This window comes from Sorex fumeus, unplaced genomic scaffold (genome assembly GCF_029834395.1).
Source record: "Sorex fumeus unplaced genomic scaffold, SorFum_2.1 ptg000037l, whole genome shotgun sequence".
Taxonomy (NCBI): domain Eukaryota; kingdom Metazoa; phylum Chordata; class Mammalia; order Eulipotyphla; family Soricidae; genus Sorex; species Sorex fumeus.
This window is the reverse complement of record NW_026606094.1, coordinates 17,291,118-17,313,880: the sequence shown is the minus strand read 5'-3', so window position 1 is coordinate 17,313,880 and position 22,763 is coordinate 17,291,118.

Below are 22,763 nucleotides of genomic sequence, written 5' to 3'. Positions count from 1 at the left end.
AATCTATTAGGAAGTATTATATTGTGATGGATACTATAGCAATATATTATCTCAGGAATTTTTATTTATTTTTTTAATTAGTGAAACACCATGAGGTACAGTTGTAGATTTACAAATTTTTGTGCTTGGGTTTTGATTATACAATGATCAAATACCCATCCCTCCACCAGTGCCCATTTTCCACCACCATGGATAATATCTTTCCCACCCCCATTCCCCCCATCCCACTCTGCCTCTGTGGCAGGGCACTCCCCCTTGTTCTCTCTCTCCCCCTATCCCAGGAATTTTTAAACCCTATGAGTCGTATAGGTTTGCTATTTTGCAAGTGAGAAAATGGGATCAAAGATATTAAGAAAATTGCTCATATTTACATTACAGTAAGTGAAGAAGTGGAATCCAACTATGGTTTATCTGATTTTACAGTTCACATGGTTCATTACTTCCCAGTGCTGACTCCCATTATTATTTCTTTAGTAAAATAAACCTTCTAATTTAGAAAATATAACATTCCTACTTAGTCACACCATGCTGGAAAATTGTAGTGCCAAATCCTAGGACAAACAGTTTAGAAAAAGAGAGGAAAAAGCATTGAAATAGATTAAAAATAACAAAATAAAGAAGTAAATTCTTTATCGGTTTAATAATAAAAGCACATGCTTTCACACCTTTGCCATTTTCTCTACAAGAACATGTTGCCCAAATCCTGCTTTCACAACTATTCCTCTTATTCAAATTTACAGTCAAGAATTTCTGCATAAAAATACAAGATTTTTCAGTTGTTTTATTTGTAATTAATATTAAGCTTAAATCTGCAAGTATTCATTACATACTTTCCTACTTAGAGTATCAGGTTGTTTCTACTTAAAGCTGCTGGAACGATTTAGAGAGATCTAGAGGAAGACACCAAATTGTGTTGTAGTTTTGTAGTTCAGACAACTGATTTATATCTTTCTTTTGGTGACTTGAAAATTAGGATTATTAACCCTTCACAAATTTCTGTTCCAAACTTTCAATTTTCTTCATTTTAATTTGAAATAAAGTTAAAATACTAATGTTTTATTTATTTGTTAGATCAGTTATTGTGAAATTTCAGTTTCTACCTACTGGTGGTTTATACCAACTTATAAATTTTCTAGTTATAAAAGCAATCAGTATTTAAAAATGTAACAGTATTCTAATTGTAGCAGTAATGAAAAGAAAAAAAGAAGGTAAACTAGAATAGAATATCCAAGTAATAAGGGTAAGTATTATTTCAGATTGAGAGATGCATACATATAAATGTATATCTGAAACTGAATGCAAAACATACTTCTCACTGTGTACCATAGTTAAATACTGAAGTCAGTCTGGGAGGAATAACTGGCCTTAAAAGATCTGATTTATATATATTTAGGTCATTTTTTATTAGCAAAACACCATGAGGTACAGATGTAGACTTACAAACTTTCATGCTTGGATTTCAGTTATACAATGATCGAGTACCTATCCCTCCACCAGTGCCCATTCTCTACCACCAATGATCCCAGTAGCACTCACACCACCCCATACCCACCCCCAGCCCATCCCTCCTCTGTAACATCTTTTATTTGGTGTTCCCTTCTCTATCTCAGCTACCTTTTGACACAGCATGTGCAGCCGGCTTCCAAGCCATGGAGCAGACTTCCTGGTACTTATCTCAACTGTTTTTGGGTGTCCGACTCCTATTCTGTCACTTTATATTCCCCAGATGAGTTCAGTCTTTCTATGTCTGTCCCTCTTTTTCTGGCTCATTTCACTTAGCATGATACTTTCCATGTAGAACCATTTGTATGTAAATTTCATGACTTCATCTTTTCTAATAGCTGCATAGTATTCCATCATGTAGATGTACCAAAGTTTCTTTAGCTATTCATCTGTTCTCAGGCACTCGGGTTTTTCCCCAAATTTTGGCTATTGTTAACAGTGCAGCAAAGAACATAGAAGTGCAGAAGTCATTTTGACTGCACTTTTTTGCCTCTATGGGATATATTCCCAGGAGTAGTATTGCTGGGTCAAATGGGAGCTCAATTTCTAAATTTTTGAGAATTGTCCATACTGTTTTCCGAAAGGGCTAAACCAGTCGGCATTCCCACCAGCAGTGAAGGAGGGTCTGTTGTTTCTTGCACATCCGTGCCAACTCCGGTTGCTTTTGTTCTTTTGGATGTGGGCCAGTCTCTGTGTTGTGAGATGATATCTTGTTCTTTTGATCTGCATCTCCCTGATGATTAGTGAAGGAGAGCATTTTCTCATGTGACTTTTTGCCATTCAGATTTCTTCTTTGAGGAAGTTTCTGTTCATTTCTTCACCCAATTTTTGGATGGGGTTGAATATTTTCTTCTTGTGGAGTTCAACCACTGCTTTGTATATCCTTGATATCAACCCCTTATCAGATGGTTATTGGTTAACTATCCTTTCCCATTCTGTAGACTGTCTTTGTATTTTTGTCACTGTTTCTTTTGAGGTGCAAAAGCTTCTTAGTTTAAGATAGTCCCATTTGTCTATCTCTGTTTTCACTTGCTTGACCAGTGGCGTGTCATCTTTGAAGATACCATTAGCTTCAATGTCATGGAGGGTTTTGCCAACCTTGCCTTCAGTGTAGCTTATGGATTCTGATCTTTAATACAATTTGATCTTACTTTTGTATATGGTGTTAGGTAGAGATCTGAGCACATTGCTTTGCATGTAGTGGTCCAGTTTTGCCAGCACGATTTGTTAAAGAGGCTTTCCTTGCTCCACGTTTCTTGCTCCCTTATCAAAGATTAGATGATCAAATATTTGGGAGGTGGTGTCAGTATATTCAACCCTGTTCCATTGGTCTGCAGCTCTGCCTTTGTTCCAGTACCATGCTGTTTTAATTATTACTGCTTTGTAGTACACTTTGTGGTTGGGGTGGTTGATTCCTCCCATTTTCTTTTTGCCAAGAATTGCTTTAACAATTCGTGGGGGATTTTTGTTCCATATGAATTTCAGGAGTGTTTGCTCCATTTCTGTGAAGAATGTTACGGGTATTGTTATAGTGATTGCATTGAATTTGTACAATACTTTGTGGAGCACTGCCATTTTGACAATGTTAATTCTCCTGATCCATGAACAGGGGATATCTTTCCATTTCCTCGTGTCCTCTTTTATTTCCTGAAGTGGCATTTTGTAGTTTTCTTTGTGCAGTTCTTTTACATCCTTAGTTAAGCTGATTCCTAGGTACTTGATTTCCTGGGGTACTATTGTGAATGAGATTTTTTTATGTCACTTTCAACTCTCTCATTATTTGCATATAGGGAAGCCATAAACTTTTGGGTATTGATTTTATAGCCTGCAACTTTCCTATACAAGTCTATTGTTTCTAGGAGTTTCTTGGTAGAGGTTTTAGGGTTCTCTAAGTATAGTATCATATCATCTGCGAATAGGAAGAGCTTGATTTCTTCCTTTCCTACCTAAATGCTCCTAACATCTTTTTCTTGCCTAACCACTGTTGCAAGCACTTCCAGTAATATATTGAACAGCAGTGGAGAGAGTGCGCATCCCTGTCTCGTCCCTGATCTTAGAGGAAAGGCTCTTAGTTTTTCTCCATTGAGGATGATGCTTGTCATAGGATTGTGATAGCTTTAACTATATTTAGGAAAGTACCCTTTATACTCATTTTAGCGAGGGTTTTCATCATAAACGGGTGCTGGATCTTGTCTAATGCTTTCTCTGCATCTATTGATATGATCATATGTTTTTTATCTTTTCTTTTGTTGATATGGTAGATTATGTTGATTAATTTCCAAATGTTATACCATTCTTGCATACCTGGGATGAATCTCACTTGGTCATGGTGTGTGATCTTTTTGATGAGTTGTTAAATTCTATTTGTTAGTATTTTGTTGAGAATCTTCCCATCCGTGTTCATCCGGGTTATTTGCCTGTAGTTTTCTTTTCTTGTGGTGTCTTTGTTTCCTTTTGGTGTTAGCGAGATATGAACTTCAGAGGATCTGTTCAGGAGAGTTTCTGTTTCTTCAATTTCCTGGAAAAGCTTGAGAAGAACTGGCAGTAGGTTCTCTTTAAATGTTTGGAAAAATTCGCTAGTGAATCCATCTGGACATGGGCTTTGTTTTGGGGTAGACTTTTGATTACAGTTTCAATTTCTTTCATAAGACTATTCAGGTATTCTAGATATTCTTGTTTCAGACTTGGAAGATTATAGGAATCTAGGAATTTATCCATTTTTTCTAGGTTCTCTTGTTTTGTGGCATACAGTCTTTCAAAGTAGTCTCTGATGATCTTCTGAATTTCTTTGGTTTCTGTTGTCATATCCCCCTTCTCATTTCTGATTTGGTTTGTTAAGTTTCTCTCTCTCTCTCTTTCTTTGTGAGTCTTGCTAGTGGTTTATCTTTCTTGTTTGTTTTCTCAAAGAACCAGCTCTTGGTTATATTGATCTTTCAGATTGTTTTTTGGGTTTCCATGTCGTTCATTTCTGCTCTAAGTTTTATTATATCTTTTCTTCTGCCTGGTTTGGAATCCCTTTGTTGGTCCTTTTCTAAGATCTTGAGCTGTGAAGTCAAGTTGTTTATGTGGGCCCTTTTTCCTTCCTGAGAAATGCTTGCAGAGCTACAAATTTCCCCCTTAACACAGCTTTAGCTGCATCCCACAGGTTCTGGTAGTTCGTGTCTTCATTCTCATTTTTTTCCAGATATGTTTTGATTTCTTCCTTGATTTCTTTCCTGAACCACTCGTTCTTCAACATTGAGTTGTTTAATTTCTAGGTGTTTGATTTGGTTTTCTGCATCTGTACACGATTAACTTCTATCTTCAGTGCATCATGGTCTGAGAAGATAGTTGTTACAATGTCTATCTTCCTGATTCTGTTGAGGTATGCTTTGTGGCCAGGACATGGTCTATTCTGGAAAATGTTCCATATGCACTGGAAAAGAATGTGTATTCTTTTTTTGGGGGGGATATAAGGTCCTGTATAGATCTATTAGCCCTCTGTCTTCTATTTCTTCCTTCATGAAGAACCATTATTTCCTTGATGAGTTTTAATCTTCTTGATCTACCCAGGGTTGATAAGGCAGTGTTGAAGTTTTCAACTACAATTGTATTGCTTGCAATGTCCTTCTTAAGCTCTCTTAGCAGTTGTTGTTGGTATTTGACTGGTCCCTCATAGGGTGCGTATACATTTAGGAGTGTGATTTCTTCCTGCTGTACATATTCCTTGATTAATAAAAAATGGCCTTCACTGTCGCTTCTAATCTTTTTCAACCTGAAATCTATGTTGTCTGGTACTAGTAAGGCCACTCCAGCTTTTTTGAGGGTGTTGTTTGCTTGCAGGGTTGTTTTCCATCCTTTGACTTTGAGTCTGTGTTTGTTCTGATTGTTCAGATGTGTTTCTTGTAGGCAGCAGAATGTTGGGTTCTGTCTCTGCATCCATTTTGCCACTCTGTGTTTCTTAATTGGTGAATTTAGACAATGATGTTGAGAGATATTATTGTTATGGGGTTTTGTGTCATCCTTCTGTAAGGGTTTGTTGTGCTTGTAGGGGATTTTCTTGTCTTATAGTAGCCCCTTTAGCCCTTCTTTTAGGTTTGGTTTTGAGTCTATGAAGTTGCTGAGCTGTTGTTTATCCACAAAATAGTGTGCTGTTCCTTTGAGTTTGAGTGAAAGTTTAGCTGGATAAAGTATTCTTGGTGAAGCGTTTATTTCAATGAATTTTTTCACTATATCCCACCATTGCCTTTGGGCTTGGAGGGTTTCCTCTGATAGGTCTGCTGTGAATCTAAGAAATACTCCTTTATATGTGATTTCCTTCTTTGACCTTGCTGCTTACAGTATTGTGTCTCTATCCTTGGCATCCATCATCCTAACTACGATATGTCTTGAAATGTTTCTGTTAAGGTCTCTTTTAGTTGGCACCCTTCGGGATCCTTAAATCTGGATGCCTACATTTTCCAGCTCTGGGTATTTTTCAGCAATGATTTCTTTAACTGTGGCTTTTTCATTGGGATTGTTTCCCTGACCTTCTGGTACTCCAGTGGTTCTAATGTTTTCCTCTTGGAATCATCCCTTAGGACTCTGATTTGCTCTAGAGCTATTTTGAGGTCTCTTGCCATTGTTTGTTGTTGCCTGTAGGCTTCCTGCAGCTCATCTTCCAGCTCATCTTCCAGATGATTCTGTATTCAGCTGTAGCCATTCTATTATTGAGGGGACAAATTGAGTTTTTTATTACATCTACCGAATCCTTTAATTGTGACATTTCTGTATGTAGCTTTCCAATTTCTGCTCTAATTTCTTCCTGTATTTTCTCGATCGTTTCTTTCATGTCCTCCTTTAATTTACTGAATATCTGTGTCACTGTTTCTTTGTGTTTATTAAACATCTTCATTACTTCATATTTGAAATCTGTATTAGAGAGCTTCCTTATGTGAGTACTACCTATTGAGGCTTCTGGACTCTTTTCATCAGCCTCTCCTTGTGGTGGGGATTTGCATTGTTTCTTCATGTTGTGATGGTGGTATGGAGACTGAGATGTTACACGAGATTGCTGGGTTTTGGTAATTTACCTGTGGCCACGTGAGTGGCCGCCAGCCCCAAAATAGGACATGCCCACTTCTGCAGAGGTCATGCCCACTTCTGCAGAGGCCCTGCCCTCTACAGGTACCTGGTGTTCGTGTGGGGGCATAGACCTGGGAGCTGGAGAAAACCTGGCGCAGCATTGGGGATGAGCAGAAAGGGGCTCAGGGATGGTAGATGGCCCAGGGTCCCAGAGAATCCCTGGGGCATGTTCATGGGGGAGGCGGAGTCCCGGGTTCGAATTTTCACTGATTAGGTCATTTTTTTAATCAGGTAAAATTATAAATATACTCTAAGGTCAATGGATTATTATCTTTTGGAGATACTTAAATAATCATTGGTCCCCTTAGAAATCTAATTAAGAAGCTGATAGAAATTGTTCATCTCTTATAGTTTCTACTTATTCCTGTCCTAATTGCTGACAGTACAGCCATCTTTTTTGAGAGGCTCAAGTGTTATTGCCTTTTCCCGTTCAATCTAATCTATTAAATGAGGAGGAAATGGTCAATTGTTTGATATTAGGCAGAAAGACGTATATGTAAAAACTTTGGTTTTTTTATTGTTAATTATTTTTACTTTCTGGTGATCCAATTTTAACATTACCTTTAACCAGTAAAATACTGTTCAAACATATTCATAATCATTAATACTTTTAATTTTTTAAATCCTGGAACTCTGGTATTTGTATTTAAGCAAAATTGTCAGTATCACTCTGGAAGCCATTAAAATACAGTGTCAAGCCGTTCCATGGAACTCTATGATTCAATTTTTAAGCTTAGTGTTTGAAGCCCATAAACATGTTATTTATAAAACTTCCTATGTAATTACCAGCATTAGAGAAACGTGTGGGAATGCTCCATTTCTTTTTTGGTATCTTCACCAGAAAGCTTTTGGAAACATTTTTTATCATCATCTTCATTTTATATCTATTTTACAGATGAGGAGATAGAACCTTACATGGGTTGAACAATCTCTCCCTTTTTTCCCTCCCTCTCTGTCTCTTTTTTCCCTCCATCTCTCCCTCCTTCACCTCCCTCCTCTGTCTCTCTCTCTGTGTCTCTGTCTTTCTCTCTTGCTATGCCAGGGATAGAACTTATGTAGAGAATTCATTTGAGATGCCAATTTTTACTATAGACTGGATCCAGTAACTAAGTTAATCAATCCTCTTTCCTAGTCTATTTTACTTAAACTCCTAAGCTGTAGCCTGGAGAAGAGTCTTGTGCCCTAACCACCTTTATTCCATCCCTTTCCACCATCAAATGGTGGTTTTAGAAGAGACAATGTCATTCTCATCTCCTTCCTTAATTAAGGAAGTGTGGTCCCTTCAAAATCTTCAAGATAGTTTTGGTGATAGTTTTAGTATATTAATGACACTTAGAAGTATAAATGACAGCTATGATTGTAATCCCACATCCCATCATCTTTAATATGTCATCAGCACCAAGGCTGTAAAGCAACATTGACGGTTGAAGCTTCACGGATGCTACACATACCTGGTATTTTACATGGTGCAAGAAGTTTTAGTCTATTGCTGTAAAACCTGGAAACAGGAAATAAATACTAAGTAAAAACTTACCTATTCTTTTTACTATCATAATTCACAAATTATTTCCATGTAACATAGAATGTGGAGAGTTTCAAACACGTATAATGTTCCTTACACTCTCAATGTTGTTTAACGTTGCTTCTATTTAGTTCCAAAATATTTGTATTACTCATAAAGGAAATTTTGTACCCATTAAGCAGTTAAAATTAATTCATCACTTTTACTTACCCAACTGCCAGGAAGCATTAATATGTTTTTTTTTGTCTTTATGCCTATTCTGTGCACGTCACTCTAGAAAACAGGATACTATGAGGTCTGATTTTTTTCACCTAGCACATTACCTTTCAATGTCGTCCACATTGTACCATGTATCAACAACAATTCATTTATTTTCATGAGATAATTTCCATTGTGTGAATATAATATAATTTGCCTATCCATTCATTGGGAGTTTAGATTGTTACCACCTTTTGGCTGTTATGAAAAGTGCTGCTCTGAACTTTTGGACACATGAATTTGTTTTACTACTTCTTTTTACATCTTTTGAGCATTTACTTACAAGTTGAGTATCTGGAATATATGAAATTCTATTTGAAATTTAAAAAAGTATTCATGGGGTATATGTCATACCTGACTATATTTGAGAGCTCAGAATTATATCCAGTGGTGCTTGAGGACCTTACAGTACCCAGACTTGGACCCAGGGCCTTGAACAGGCAACTTCACCACCTTAGCCACATCTCCAACCATGTGTTTTATGTTTTGAAAAGGTACTAAATCATTTTCCAGTGTCTGCTCCATTTAACATTCCCACCAGCATCTATTGTTGTGAATAAATAAATTGGCTCAATTTCACCACATCTTTTCCAACACTTTTTATTTTTTCTTAATCATTTTGTATCCTAGTTATTTTGGTTATATGAATTAATAATCATTGTAGTTTGTGATTTACATTTTCCTAATGGCTAATGATCTTCAGCATCTTTTCATCTCCTTGTTGGCCCTTGGGATATCATATTTACTTGAAAAGCTCATTCAAATCCCACATTTAACTTTTGAATACTCTTCATATAATTACAGGAAGTTTTCTTTTTCTCAGTTGCCTTCATTAGCAATAAAAATGGTAAAAATGATAGCTGGCTACCTAATAATAGGAATATTGCTAAGTAATCTAAGTATGCTAGATCTTTAATTTTATCCGTTTACCCCTCCATTTAAAAACCAAAAAAAACAAACCTAGAAAGTTTAAGCTTAATGTGTTTCATTATAAACTAAGAAGTGGTTGATTTTAAAGTCAACTCACTCTTGCCTTGAAAGTTGAAGTTCATTTCTGGGGGAAGCGAGAGGTTCCGAAGCAGTACTCAGAGGATGCAGGAGTTATGCTAGCTTTGCTCAATCCGGTGTGTGCATCTGGTGTTTTAGTGCTTGGCCTAGCAATCTGTATTGCTTGGGTTCAGTGGTGCTGAAAGGTCTCTCCCACATTGCTTTAGGGGAAGATGGTAAGAAGCATTGAGGAAGGAATACAGAGCTCACACCTGCTAGCCATTTCCATGGTATGTGAGTATCCATGCTTTTAACTCTGCATCAGGGGTCTACAGATTTGTTTATATTAATTAAATATACTGGAAAATTATTTTTAGCTCTTATAATCTCATACATTTTAATAACTTTAAGTGACTATAAGATATGTAATTTCTCATATTTTGTAAATAGTATTATTTAAAATTATAATGACTGGATCACACTTTAAAATGTTTCCAAGGTATTCTTAAGTGCCATGGTAGTATGTTACCCAGAAACATTGATTTTTAAAAATTCATGCACAATTCTTTATTTTTTTGTTTGAAATTGTACTTTTATTATATTGCTTTATGGGAATGTCATCAAAATATATTTTTCATGCTCAAAAATCTTTTATTTATCATCCTCTCAAAGTTTCTGTATCAAAAACTGTAGCACTGTCCTGTTCCTTCCACTGTTCATCGATTTGTTTGAGGGGGCACCAGTAACGTCTCCATTGTGAGACTTGTTCTTACTGTTTTGGCATATCGAATACGCCACTGGGAGCTTGCCAGGCTCTGCTGTGCGGGGAGAATACTCTTGCTGGCTTGCTGGGCTCTCTGAAAGAGATAGAGGAATCAAATCTGGGTTAGTTGTGTGCAAAGCAAATGCCCTACCCGCTCTGCTATAACTATAAATGTGAGTATTAAATTTTCCTTTGAATTAAATTATTATTGCAATTTTTACTAACAGTTAACTGATAAAATCAACACTCTATTTTGGATTTTGATAAGTTATCATAACTACAAAAATTTGAAAATACAAAAATAGGATTAATATAGCTCCTTGATTGAAGTAGAGTTTGGTCATTGACTTTTCACTGTTCTTTTTCATGCAAGAACAACTTATTTGGGTGTTTGTGAGGTCAATCTCGGGAGTTAATTTGACATAAATTGTGGGAAATGAAGTAGTGTGTTCTGCCTTCAACATGGGTGGAAGGTTTTGGAACTGGTCAACTTTAAGAAAGATTACATACAAAATAGGGGATTTGGAAATAAGTAATTTAAAAATTATTCAGACATCATAACCTTTGAAGGAGCTTTGTGTATCCATAGGTTTAAAAGCTTACACCATTTTAATATGTGACAGGTCTTCTAAAATCACCAGTCTAACCAAGTAGTAGACTCCAGAAAGAAATAGTATGACACTGTCTGCTAAGAGTTTTGTACACTTGATATTGTTTAATTGTTAGAAGAATTTTTTTGAGGTGGGATTATTCTCACTCAGAATACATAGCATACAAGTTGTATGGATCATGACGTTATTAAGCTGTCAAGCAGGATATTAAACTCACTTTTTTCTTCTTTTTCCTTAATTTATTAGATTGATATCAACTAAAAGAAATTCAATTCAACTCAAGTAATTCTTGTCTGAATTTTTTTCTTTTTAAAACTTTTAAAATAATGTTATTTTCCCATTTATTTATTTTTTGTTCACAAGGACAATCAATGTTTTCTTCTATCTGTAATAATAGATAATGAGGAGGAGAATGAGGGCTGGGAACGTTTTGTACCCAAAACTTATCAACAATAGAAAGATGGGCAAAAACCCCTATAATTTTCAACGGGTGTAGGAGTGGAGATCCCTAGATCAGACTTTTCAAAACTAAAATGTTGAGACTCAGATTTTACCCAGCAGAGGTAGAGGGGCAATTGTCTGTGGTTAGAGTAAAAGTAGTAAGAAGGATCACTGCACAAAAGCATTTTCTTCTTCTTAAGTAAGATAATTGTAAGACAAATGATGAAACTGCGATAATTTCATTTCTCACATGGACAAGATTTCATGTTTTTTAAAATAGAGGGTTGAGTATATAATTTATTCATGAGTTTTAAGGTGTTAGGTTTAGCCATCATTCTATAAATAGAGCAATAAAAGCACAGACCAACACCTTTCACTTTCCCTGTAAGTAACTTCATGGTCAGATTTATCTGGTATACTGAGCAGAAAGCCATTTTCTATCACATAATGAAAATATTTGGAAAACCACTAGAGCAATGAGAGTTATAGAACTCTTAAAAACCGTAATTGCCTTATTCCATTATTAGAGTGGAAAGGATTTGGAAAATTTTTAGTGTCCAAGTAAATGGCAATGTGTCATTTTGAGATTACTAATTGATTGCGCGACCCCTTTCTTTATGACTGTAGTGTGATGAGATTAAGAGGGGGGAGAGAGAGAGAGAGAGAGAGAGAGAGAGAGAGAGAGAGAGAGAGAGAGGAGGGGTGGGAGAAGAGAGAGAGAGAGAGGAGGGGTGGGAATAAGAAAAGTAAAGTCAGAAGGAAATACTTTAAAAAGGATCTCTGCTTTACTCCAAAGCAGATAGGCACTCAACAATAGTAAATAAATACCAACTTTGCTATTTGCTATTTTTTTTTTAGTACTTTTAAGGAACAGCATTCTGAAAAGGTGGAACACGGAGGTGTTAGATTTGGAGTACTTTAAAGGATCTACTTTACTTTCCTTGTCCCTTTATTTTTTGTCCTGACAATGAGAATTTAGTTATGACAGTGTTCAGTGTTTATTAATAGGTTTGTGCAGGGGGAAAAAATTGAAGAATGTAAGGCATAATCATTGGTCAGGAACTTAGTTGAAAGTAGATAAGAACAAGAAATGTTCCCTCAGTATCAGCATTTTTATTTGGGAAAAAACACTTAGTGAAGATATCTTGAAAGAAGGATAAATACTGGTGGGCAAATTGGTTCATCCTGGGACCAGTTTTTTTAAGATAAGTGAACACTTGTTTCTTTGAATCCAAGGACTAAACAACAACCTGAGAAATTCTAGGCATAGTGTCTTAGACACAACAGGTTCCTTAGAGATCTCACAAATGACATTTCCTTGCATGCAACTTGATAAACCTAATTCCCCATATCCAGCTTTTCCTGTACTGCTTCGTATCTAATCTAATTCTTTTTCAAGAATTGTTTTATGCCTCTTAATGTATTGTAGGGAATTTGCTTTTAGGCTCGTGGGTACCAAGGGGGAAATGAATAGCAATCTAGTTGAGTCTTGACAATATAAGCAGTACTTTGTGAATGCTACAGCAACAAGGAAACTAAAAAGGAAGAGAGAAGTGTTTGATTTTCGTAAATTGTTTCCTTTACAATTTTGTTTCTGTGGAATAAATGCAATATATGCAATAATTATGTAAGAACAATTTGCTGCTTTAGCAAATGAAAAGCAGAAGTAAATCATTTAATTTTGGAAGAACTTGTCATATATATGATCATCATTTGCAGGAGAAGGTAATTATTGTTATTTTGCAAACAATCATTTTGTCTATTGGAAATATTATATTTAAAAGAACACTCCTGAACTGTACCCCCAGCATTAGGGTAAACCTAAAACTCTTGTGGTGAGAAAGTTATTGATTTATCATGTCTAGGATCATAGAAATTATTGCTAAAATATTGCAAAAATTTCAGGTTTAGTGGAGTAAGGAAAGCCTCTTTAATAAATTGTGTTGGCATCACTGGACGGCTACATGCAAAAAAATAGGCTCAGAACTCTGCCTAACACCATGTACAAAAGTAAGATCAAAATGGATTAAAGACCTCAACATCAGACCAGAAACCATAAGGTACATTGAAGATAAAGTTGGCAAAACCCTCCATGACGTTGAAGCTAATGGTATCTTCAAACATGTCATGCCACTGGCCGAGCAAGTGAAAACAGAGATAGATAAATGGGACTATATTAAACTAAGAAGCTTCTGCACCTCAAAAGAAACAGTGACCAAAATACAAAGACAGTCTACAGAATGGAAAAGGATATTCACCGAATACACATCTGACAAGGGGTTGATATCCAGGATATACAAAATACTGGTTAAACTCCACAAGAAGAAAACATCCAACCCCATCCAAAAATGGGGCAATGAAATGAACAGAAACTTTCTCAAAGAAGAAATCCGAATGGCAAAAAAGCACATGAGAAAATGCTCTACATCATTAATCATCAGGGAGATGCAGATCAAAACCACAATGAGATACCATCTCACACCTCAGAGACTGGCCCACATTCAAAAGAACAAAAGCAACCGATGCTGGCGTGGATGTGGCGAGAAAGGGACACTCCTTCACTGTTGGTGGGAATGTTGACTGGTTCAGCCCTTCTGGAAAACAGTATGGACGATTCTCAAAAAATTAGAAATTGAGCTCCCATTTGACCCAGCAATACCACTCCTGGGAATATATCCCAGAGAGGCAAAAATGTATAGTCGAAGTGACATCTGCACTTGTTTGTTCATTGCAGCACTCTTTACAATAGCCAGAAACTGGAGGAAACCTGAATGCCCAAGAACAGATGACTGGTTAAAGAAACTTTGGTACATCTACACAATGGAGTACTATGTAGCTGTTAGAAAAGATGAAGTCATGAAATTTACATACAAGTGGTACAATATGGAAAGTATCATGCTAAGCGAAATGAGTCAGAAAGAGAGGGATAGACATAGAAAGATTGCATTCATCTGGGGGATATAAAGTAACAAAGTATGAGATTAATACCCAAGAATAGCTGAGATCAGCACCAGGAGGATTACTCCATAACTTAGAGGCCAGCCGGGTATCCTAGAGGAAAGGACAGTTCAGATAGAGAAGGGAACACCAAATAAAGGATGTTTGGAGGATCCTCCCAGGAGGGGAGATGCATGTCGAAAGTAGACTATGGACTGAACATGTTTGCCACTCAATGCCTCTTCTGCAGACCACAACATCCAAAAGGAGAGAGAGAACACAGGGGATTGCCCTGCCACAGAGACAGGGGGGATGGGGGGATGGGGGTGGGTGGGATATTATCCATGGTGGTGGAAAATGGGCACTGGTGAAGGGATGGGTATCTGATCATTGTATAATTGAAACCAAAGCACAAAAAATTGTAAATCTACAACTGTAAAAAAAAATAAAATAAAGGGAAAAAAAATTCAGGTTTAGAAACAGTAAGTTCTTATGGTGAAGTTCAGTTATGTGCATAATATTTAAAAGGATGTGAGGTAAAGCTCAATGAAAAGAAAAAAATCTTGTTATAAACACGGAGTCCAATGAACATTATAAAATATTTCATTATTTGCCTTATCATTCACTTTATGATTATTACAATAAGAATGAAAGTAAAAGCCATCTCTCTTTTTAGTGGCTTTATTGAGGCATAATTGATATACAAAATGAACATAATTAACACATGCAATTTGATGAGTTTTGTGCATTCCTTATGTGACTTTGGTATCAGGGTAATACTGACTTAATTAGATGAGTGTTTTATCACAACCTATTTTATGAAATTATTCATCCAGTAACTATTAGTTCTTCCTTGAATATTTGATACAGTCAATCAATGAAGGCATATGGACCTGGAATTTCATTTGTGGAGAGATTTTTAATTAATCTAACTTACTTATTTGCTATAGGTCTACCAAGATTTTCCATTTCTTCTTGAGTCAGTTATGGCATTTCTTATGTTTCTGTATGTCTTCTTATTTTTTTAATTAAAATTTTATTGGGGTATCATAGTTTACAAGGGTGTTTATATTATTGTTTTATGCTTAGAATCATGTTTCAGGGCGTTTTTTTTGACATTGATGATTACCTAATCTCTTTATTGTTTCTTTATATTCTACAAATGAATGAGATCATTTGTCATTTGTCTTTTTATTTCTGATTCACTTCACTTAATATAATTTTCTCCAACCCCATCCATATTACACAAAATCCAATCCTGGGTCAACACTCAGGGATCCCTTCGGGCGTAGCTCAGGGGCAACACTGGGGGCTAGAAATCCAACCCAGATGGTTTGTGTGGAGGCAAACACCCTACCTGCTGGTAGTTTCGTTCTGGTCCTGGTTCTGGGGTACTTTGATAGACTCTAATCATTTGGTATTGAGATAATTATCTCATCATTGTTTTTATTTCTTTGTTAATTGGTGATATTGAGCACTTTTTCATGTGTCGATTGACCATCTGCATGTTTTCTTAAGAAGTGTCTGTTAAGTTCCTCTCCATATTTGGGGGAAGGGGCGAAGGTTTGAACCATACCCAGCAGTATTCAGGGTTTGTTCCTGGCTCTGTGCTCAGGAATTAGTCCTGGCAGAGCTCAGAGGCCATACTTGATATTGAGAATTAAAACAGAATCAGCCACATGCATGTGTCTTCTCCCTTACAGTATCTTTCTGACCTCATGTCTCTTTGAGGGGTCATTCTGTTTGTTGTAATTGAGCTTTATGAGTGCTTTATATATCTTAGATATTAGCTCTTTGTCTAATATTGATATTTTTCTGATCTATGTGTGATTACTTTTTCATTTCATTGTTCTCTTCTGTCATTTTTTGCACAGTAAAGACACTTATTAGTTTGATCACTTTCACTGTCACCGTCCTCCCGTTGTTCATCGATTTTGCTCGAGCAGGCCCAGTAACGTCTCCGCTGTGGCACTCGTTACTGTGTTTGGCATATCAAATACTTCATGGGTAGCTTGCCAGGCTTTCCTGTGCAGGTGAGATACTCTCAGTAGCTTGTTGGGATCTCCAGGAGGAGCAGAGGAATTCAACCTGGGTGGGTTGGGTCGGCCGTGTGCAAGGCAAACACCTGACCCACTGTGCTATTGCTACAGCCCATTAGTTTGACGTAGTTGAAAATTTTTAACTTCTGCTTTTATTTCACCTGCCATTGGGGTCTTGCAATTTAAGACTCTTCTGAGGTCAATAATATGAAACACTCTGCCTCTTTTCCTCAATGTCTCCTGTGAATAGCAATCTGGTATTGAGGTCCTTTGTCTATTTTATTAATCTTTGATTAGTCTTTGTAGATAGTATGATTCAGGGTTTGGTTTCATTTCTCTTTCTCTCTCTTTTTATCTTTTATTCATTTTCATTTTCTTTCTCTCTTTCTTTCATTATTTTTCTCTTCTTCCTTCCCTATTCTATTGGTCTGACAATCTGTCTTTATTTCAGTACTGTAATGTTTTAATTAGGATCATTAAAAAGAAGAAAACAACAAAAATGGCAGTAACAACAAAGATTCAAAATCAAGAAATGTGATGCCTCCCATATTCTTCCTGAGAATTGTTTTAACCATTCTGGGAGTGTTATGGTTTTATACAAATTTTAAAACTATTTGTTCCATGTTTTTGAAACATGCTGCAAAAATTTCTACATGGATTGCACTGAAAAGTTCTTTGGATAGAAGGCCATTTAAATGATATTAACTTCTCAACACATGAATAAAGAATATATTTTTATTTTTCTCTCTTTTATCTTTTAGTTTTAATTAATTACTTTACTAAATAAGTCTCTCACTTTCTTTTGTTGATTCCTAAGTACTTTCAAAAAAGATCATGAGTGAAATTTAAAGTCATTGTTTAAAAGGGTATGCCCTGCCACAGAGGCAGGGTGGGATGGGGGGAATGGGGGGTGGGAGGGATACTGGGATCCATGGTGGTGGGAAATGGGCACTGGTGGAGGGATGGGTATTTGATCATTGTATAATTGAAACCCAAACACAAAAATTTATAAGTCTACAACTGTACCTCAAGATGTCTCACTAATAAAAATTAAATAAAATAAAGTCATTGTTTATAAAGAAGAATGTAGCATATTTCTGTGCATTTAATGTTAACCTACTATTTTATCTTTTAATTTATTATTACTAAAAGTTTTTGGTGTGATCTTCAAGTTTTCTAAGTATATCATCTGTTAAAAGTGAATTTTTTCTTTATCTATTAGAATCCCTTTAATTTCTATTTCTTACCTACTTGCTGTGGCTAAGACTTCTAATATTATGTTAAATAATTGTGGTATGAATGGAAATCCTTGTTTTGCATCTGAAATGAAAGGAAAACTTTTATCTTTTCTCCATTGATTATGATGTCAACTGTGGGTTTGTGATTGATGGTTTTCTTGATATTGGGGTGACTTCTTTCTATCTCTATTTTGTTAGTTTTTAATCATAAATTTGTTGAATCTTGTCATTTTCTTAGCATCTCTTGATACGACCATGTGATTTATTTATCCTTCCTTTTATTAATATGCTGTATCATATCAGTTGATTCATGTATATTGAGCCATCCTTGAATCAGTAGGATAAATTCCACTTGACTATGTTATATGAGCCATTTAATGTATTGCTGAATTTGGTTCACTAAGATTATGTCCTTATCCTGAAGCCCTAATTTGATTTATCTGAAAGTTGTTGACATTATTTATTGTTCCACAATGGAAGTACTTTAATAGATTTACATTATTATTGTCGGAGAAAGTTTAAGTCTTTTTAAATTTGAAAAAGAAAGTATTAAAATTTAGAGAATGTCTTACTGTCTGTGTTGGTTAGTACTTAAAGTTGTATCTTTGATGATATATCAAATGTGAGATGGTCAAAGAAAGAAAAGAGGGAGAAGAAAGAAGATCCCATTTTGTTACATAATCCATGTACAAAATAACATTTTGATACTTGTTTAGCAGCATACTTGTAAACCTGGCTACTCTTTTAACAAAGCTTTTAAATTTTAATATGTATTTCAGGAAAGTACATATAAATAGTACATAAACTAATAAAAGTTCAATGGTCAAATCAGAAGACAGTACAGTGGTTAGGGAAAATGCCTGGCACACACCCTACGTGGGTACAATCCCCCTCACCACATGTCTCAAGAATCATCAAGTGTAATTCCAGAGGTCCCAAATTATTTCTGTGGAAGCCCTGGAGGTGCAATACCAGAAAGCCCAAGCAAGATAAGATCTTCCAGCCCTAACAATTGAACTAATGACCTGGTTGGGCAAATATCATTGGCGTGACCCCTATGCACCCTAAGCACCACTTGAAAGTCCCTCCCCCCAAAATAGTTTAAATATATGTGAAATTAAAGATATCATAAAGTTTTATTAAAATTTTATTTTAAATCTAAGTAGAAAAATCTCATATCTTATCTAAAATACTATAATTTTAGCAATAAATGAATGATAGCATATTTTACCTGTTGTGAGCTACTACATTCTTCATAAGTCTGAAATCAAAATGGAATATTAAGTACATGATCTTTATTTTATTTAAAGAGATGAAATAACTTTTTAAAACCTAACTCGTTTTATATCAATAAGTAAATAATTATCATGTTTGTAATTCAATAATAGTCCCCAGCCAGTAGAGGAATGTGGCAGGATCTATGATGGAATGAATATTTAACTCAGTTCCACTGCAACTTTGAATATGAGGTCCTGATCTGCATCAGATACCTTCTTAAACTATTTATTTAATAATTTTCCGGATACCTTAAATATCCTTAAACATCCAACCCACACGGCAGAGCCTGGCAAGCTATCCGTGATCTATGCCAAATAGACCAAATTGATATGCCAAATCCAGTAATAAATGGATCTCATTCCCCTAGCCCTGATTATGCAGAGTCGAGAAGGATATGGAAGGAGAAGCTGATAAAACACCAAGGCAGACATGGGCTGCCAAAACGCAGAAAAACAAAAATGATTGTCTGTACTTTTAATGCTCGTACGCTGGCATCTGCTGCATCCATTGAAGACCTTATGGTACAAGCACGAAAGATCAAGTACGACATCATTGGTCTGACCGAAACGAGAAGACATCAATCCCATCATGCTGTTTTCGACACTGGAGAAGAACTGTTCCTTGGAACATGTGATAAAAGAGGCGTCGGTGGTGTCGGTATCCTTGTCAACACAAACTTAGTCACAAGCATTGATTCATTTGAATGCCTAACAACCCGAATCGGACGATTACACTTGAATAAATGTGGCTCACTACCGGCAGTTTCTATCTTTGTTGTCTACGCACCAACATCCAGTTATGGTGAAAAAGAAACTGAGAAATTCTACATGGAGCTGGAGAAATTCTATAAAGAAGATCACACCTTCTACAAGATCATTGTTGGTGATTTTAATGCCAAGATAGGACCAAGAAGATCAGTCGATGAACTCCACATCGGAACCCATGGCCTGGAATGGAACGAACAAGGTGACAGACTGTCTGAGTTCATCATGTCAACCAAAACCTTCCATGGTAACTCACAATTCCAAAAGGCTGAATCTAAACGTTGGACATGGGAGTCTCCCGATGGACGGTTCCACAATGAAATAGACCACATCATATTCAATCGGCGGTTTTGCCTAACCGATGTTGCTGTTGTCCCAAAATTCCAAACGGGATCAGACCACCGTCTTCTTCGTGCAAAATTCTACCTCACAGAACGAGGAGAAAAGAATGCAAGGTTTAAGAAGAAGACTCCCAGAACAACCACCAACTGGGAACTCTTTGGCTCTGTTGCAGCAACATGGGAAGATGCCGTCATTGACAACATTGATGAGGAATACGATCGAATGATTCAGCACCTCCATGATTGTGCAAGGAATGCCAAGAGAGAGATAACCACAAAAAACCGTCTTTCTTCGAACACTCTTGAACTTATTCGCCAACGTGGCGTGGCACGTGCCTCAGGCAACCACAAGCAAACGTCCGAACTGGCAAAACAGTGCAGAAAAGCCATCAAGGATGACCTCAAAAACAGGAGAGCAGCAGTACTGGTAGATGCAGCAGAAGCTGGGAAAAACATTCGTAATGCCCGCCTGTCCTTCACCAACTACAAAACCAAGATGACTGCCCTCCGACATCATGATGTATCTATCACATCTTCCAGAAGGGCAATGGAGAAGATTATTCATGAATTCTACTCAGATCTCTTTAATAGCCACATTCACTTGCCCACATACCACATACCACATGATGGATATGTCGTTCCCAATGTTCTCCCTTCCGAAATTCAACATGCCATCTCGTCGGTAAAGAAACAAAAAGCACCTGGCCCAGACAAGATCAGACCTGAACACCTGAAGAACTTACCATCAGTACTCATCAATACATTAGCTCGACTCTTCACACGCTACCTGTCTGAATGCAAGGTTCCATCCCAGTGGAAAACCAGCAAGACTGTACTACTATACAAGAAAGGAGACATCCACGACATTGGCAACTATCGCCCAATCTGCCTATTGTCTGTCATCTACAAACTATTCACTCGAGTCATCCTGAATAGGATTAGCAGAACACTAGATGAAGGACAACCATGTGAACAAGCTGGATTCCGAAAAGGATTCAGTACCATCGACCATATCCACACAATAACCAAGCTCATTGAGGTATCTCGGGAGTTCAAGATGCCGCTCTGTCTAACGTTCATTGATTTAAAGAAGGCCTTTGATTCTGTTGAGACGGAAGCGGTCATGGAAGCCCTAGCCAATCAGGGCGTACAAACTCAATACATCAGGATCCTTCGTGAGCTCTATTGCGGATTCACTACCAAGATCTCACCATTCTACAAAGAAGTAATCATCCATATCAAGAGAGGGGTTCGGCAGGGTGATACCATTTCACCAAAACTCTTCAGTGCCACCCTCGAGAACATCATGCGACAACTAGAATGGGAAAACATGGGAGTGAAGATAGATGGTCGGCAACTGCACCACCTCCGCTTTGCTGATGACATCATTCTAATAACACCAAACATCAGCCAAGCAGCACAAATGCTTGCGGACTTTGACCGTGAGTGTGGAAAGGTTGGACTACAGCTGAATCTTACGAAGACAATGTTTATGAGAAACAGCCTTGTTCCTGACGCTCCATTCGCTCTCAACGGAACCACCATCTCCGAATGCAACAGTTATATATACTTAGGTCGAGAAATCAACATGATGAATGACCTGGCACCTGAGTTACGCAGGAGGAAGAGAGCGGCTTGGAATGCCTTCAAGAGCATTGAAGAAATAACTAAAAGGACAAAGAACCTCCAACTACGAGCACATCTCTTTGATTCCACTATTCTTCCTGCATTAACATATGCCTCAGAGACCTGGACCCTACGAAAACAGGATGAGAACACTATTCGGGTCTCTCAAAGAGGAATCGAAAGAACTATGCTTGGAATATCACGATTCACTCAAATGAGAGATAGAATCCGGAGTTCTGATCTTCGTCAACGCTCAAGAATCAGAGACGCTGTCTCATTTGCCAAGACATCAAAAATCAGATGGGCTGGACATGTAATGAGGTTTACAGACAACCGCTGGACTAGAGCCATTACTGATTGGATTCCACGAGACATCAAAAGATCACGTGGACGCCCACCTATAAGATGGTCAGACTTCTTCGTCAAGACCCTAAATGATCGGTTTGAGGCTCTACATGTTCCTAAAACGAACAGATACCATTGGGCTACGCTAGCACGCAACCGTGAGGAATGGAGACGTTACTGGCACCCGCTCGAATAAATCGATGAATAACGGGGATTAAGTGATTAAGTGATTAAGTGATCTTTATTTTGAAATATTGAATCTGATAAGCTTTCAAATCATGTGGCATCTATTTTTTGGATGACTTCTGAGATTAGAATGCAGTTCCTGGAGCTCAAAGGGCAAAAGCTCAGTTTTGTAAACTACTGGGTCAATTATTCTTATTAATTTTCTTTGAAGACTAATGTTGAAACAGAGGAATATGAATGTTCTCTTCAGTTTTTCACAATTATGTTTAAAATTCTTGAAAACGTTGCTATTAAGAGATGAAATAACTTTTTAAAACCTAACTCGTTTTATATCAATAAGTAAATAATTATCATGTTTGTAATTCAATAATAGTCCCCAGCCAGTAGAGGAATGTGGCAGGATCTATGATGGAATGAATATTTAACTCAGTTCCACTGCAACTTTGAATATGAGGTCCTGATCTGCATCAGATACCTTCTTTTTTTTTTTTTTTTTTATCCCTCCCACCCCCATCCCCCCATCCCCCCGTCTCTGTGGCAGGGCAATCCCCTGTGTTCTCTCTCTCCTTTTGGGTGTTGTGGTCTGCAAAAGAGGCATTGAGTGGCAAACATGTTCAGTCCATAGTCTACTTTCGACATGCATCTCCCCTCCTGGGAGGATCCTCCAAACATCCTTTATTTGGTGCTCCCTTCTCTATCTGAATAGCCCTTTCCTCTAGGATACCCGGCTGGCCTCTAAGTTATGGAGTAATCCTCCTGGTGCTGATCTCAGCTATTCTTGGGTATTAATCTCATACTTTGTTACTTTATATCCCCCAGAT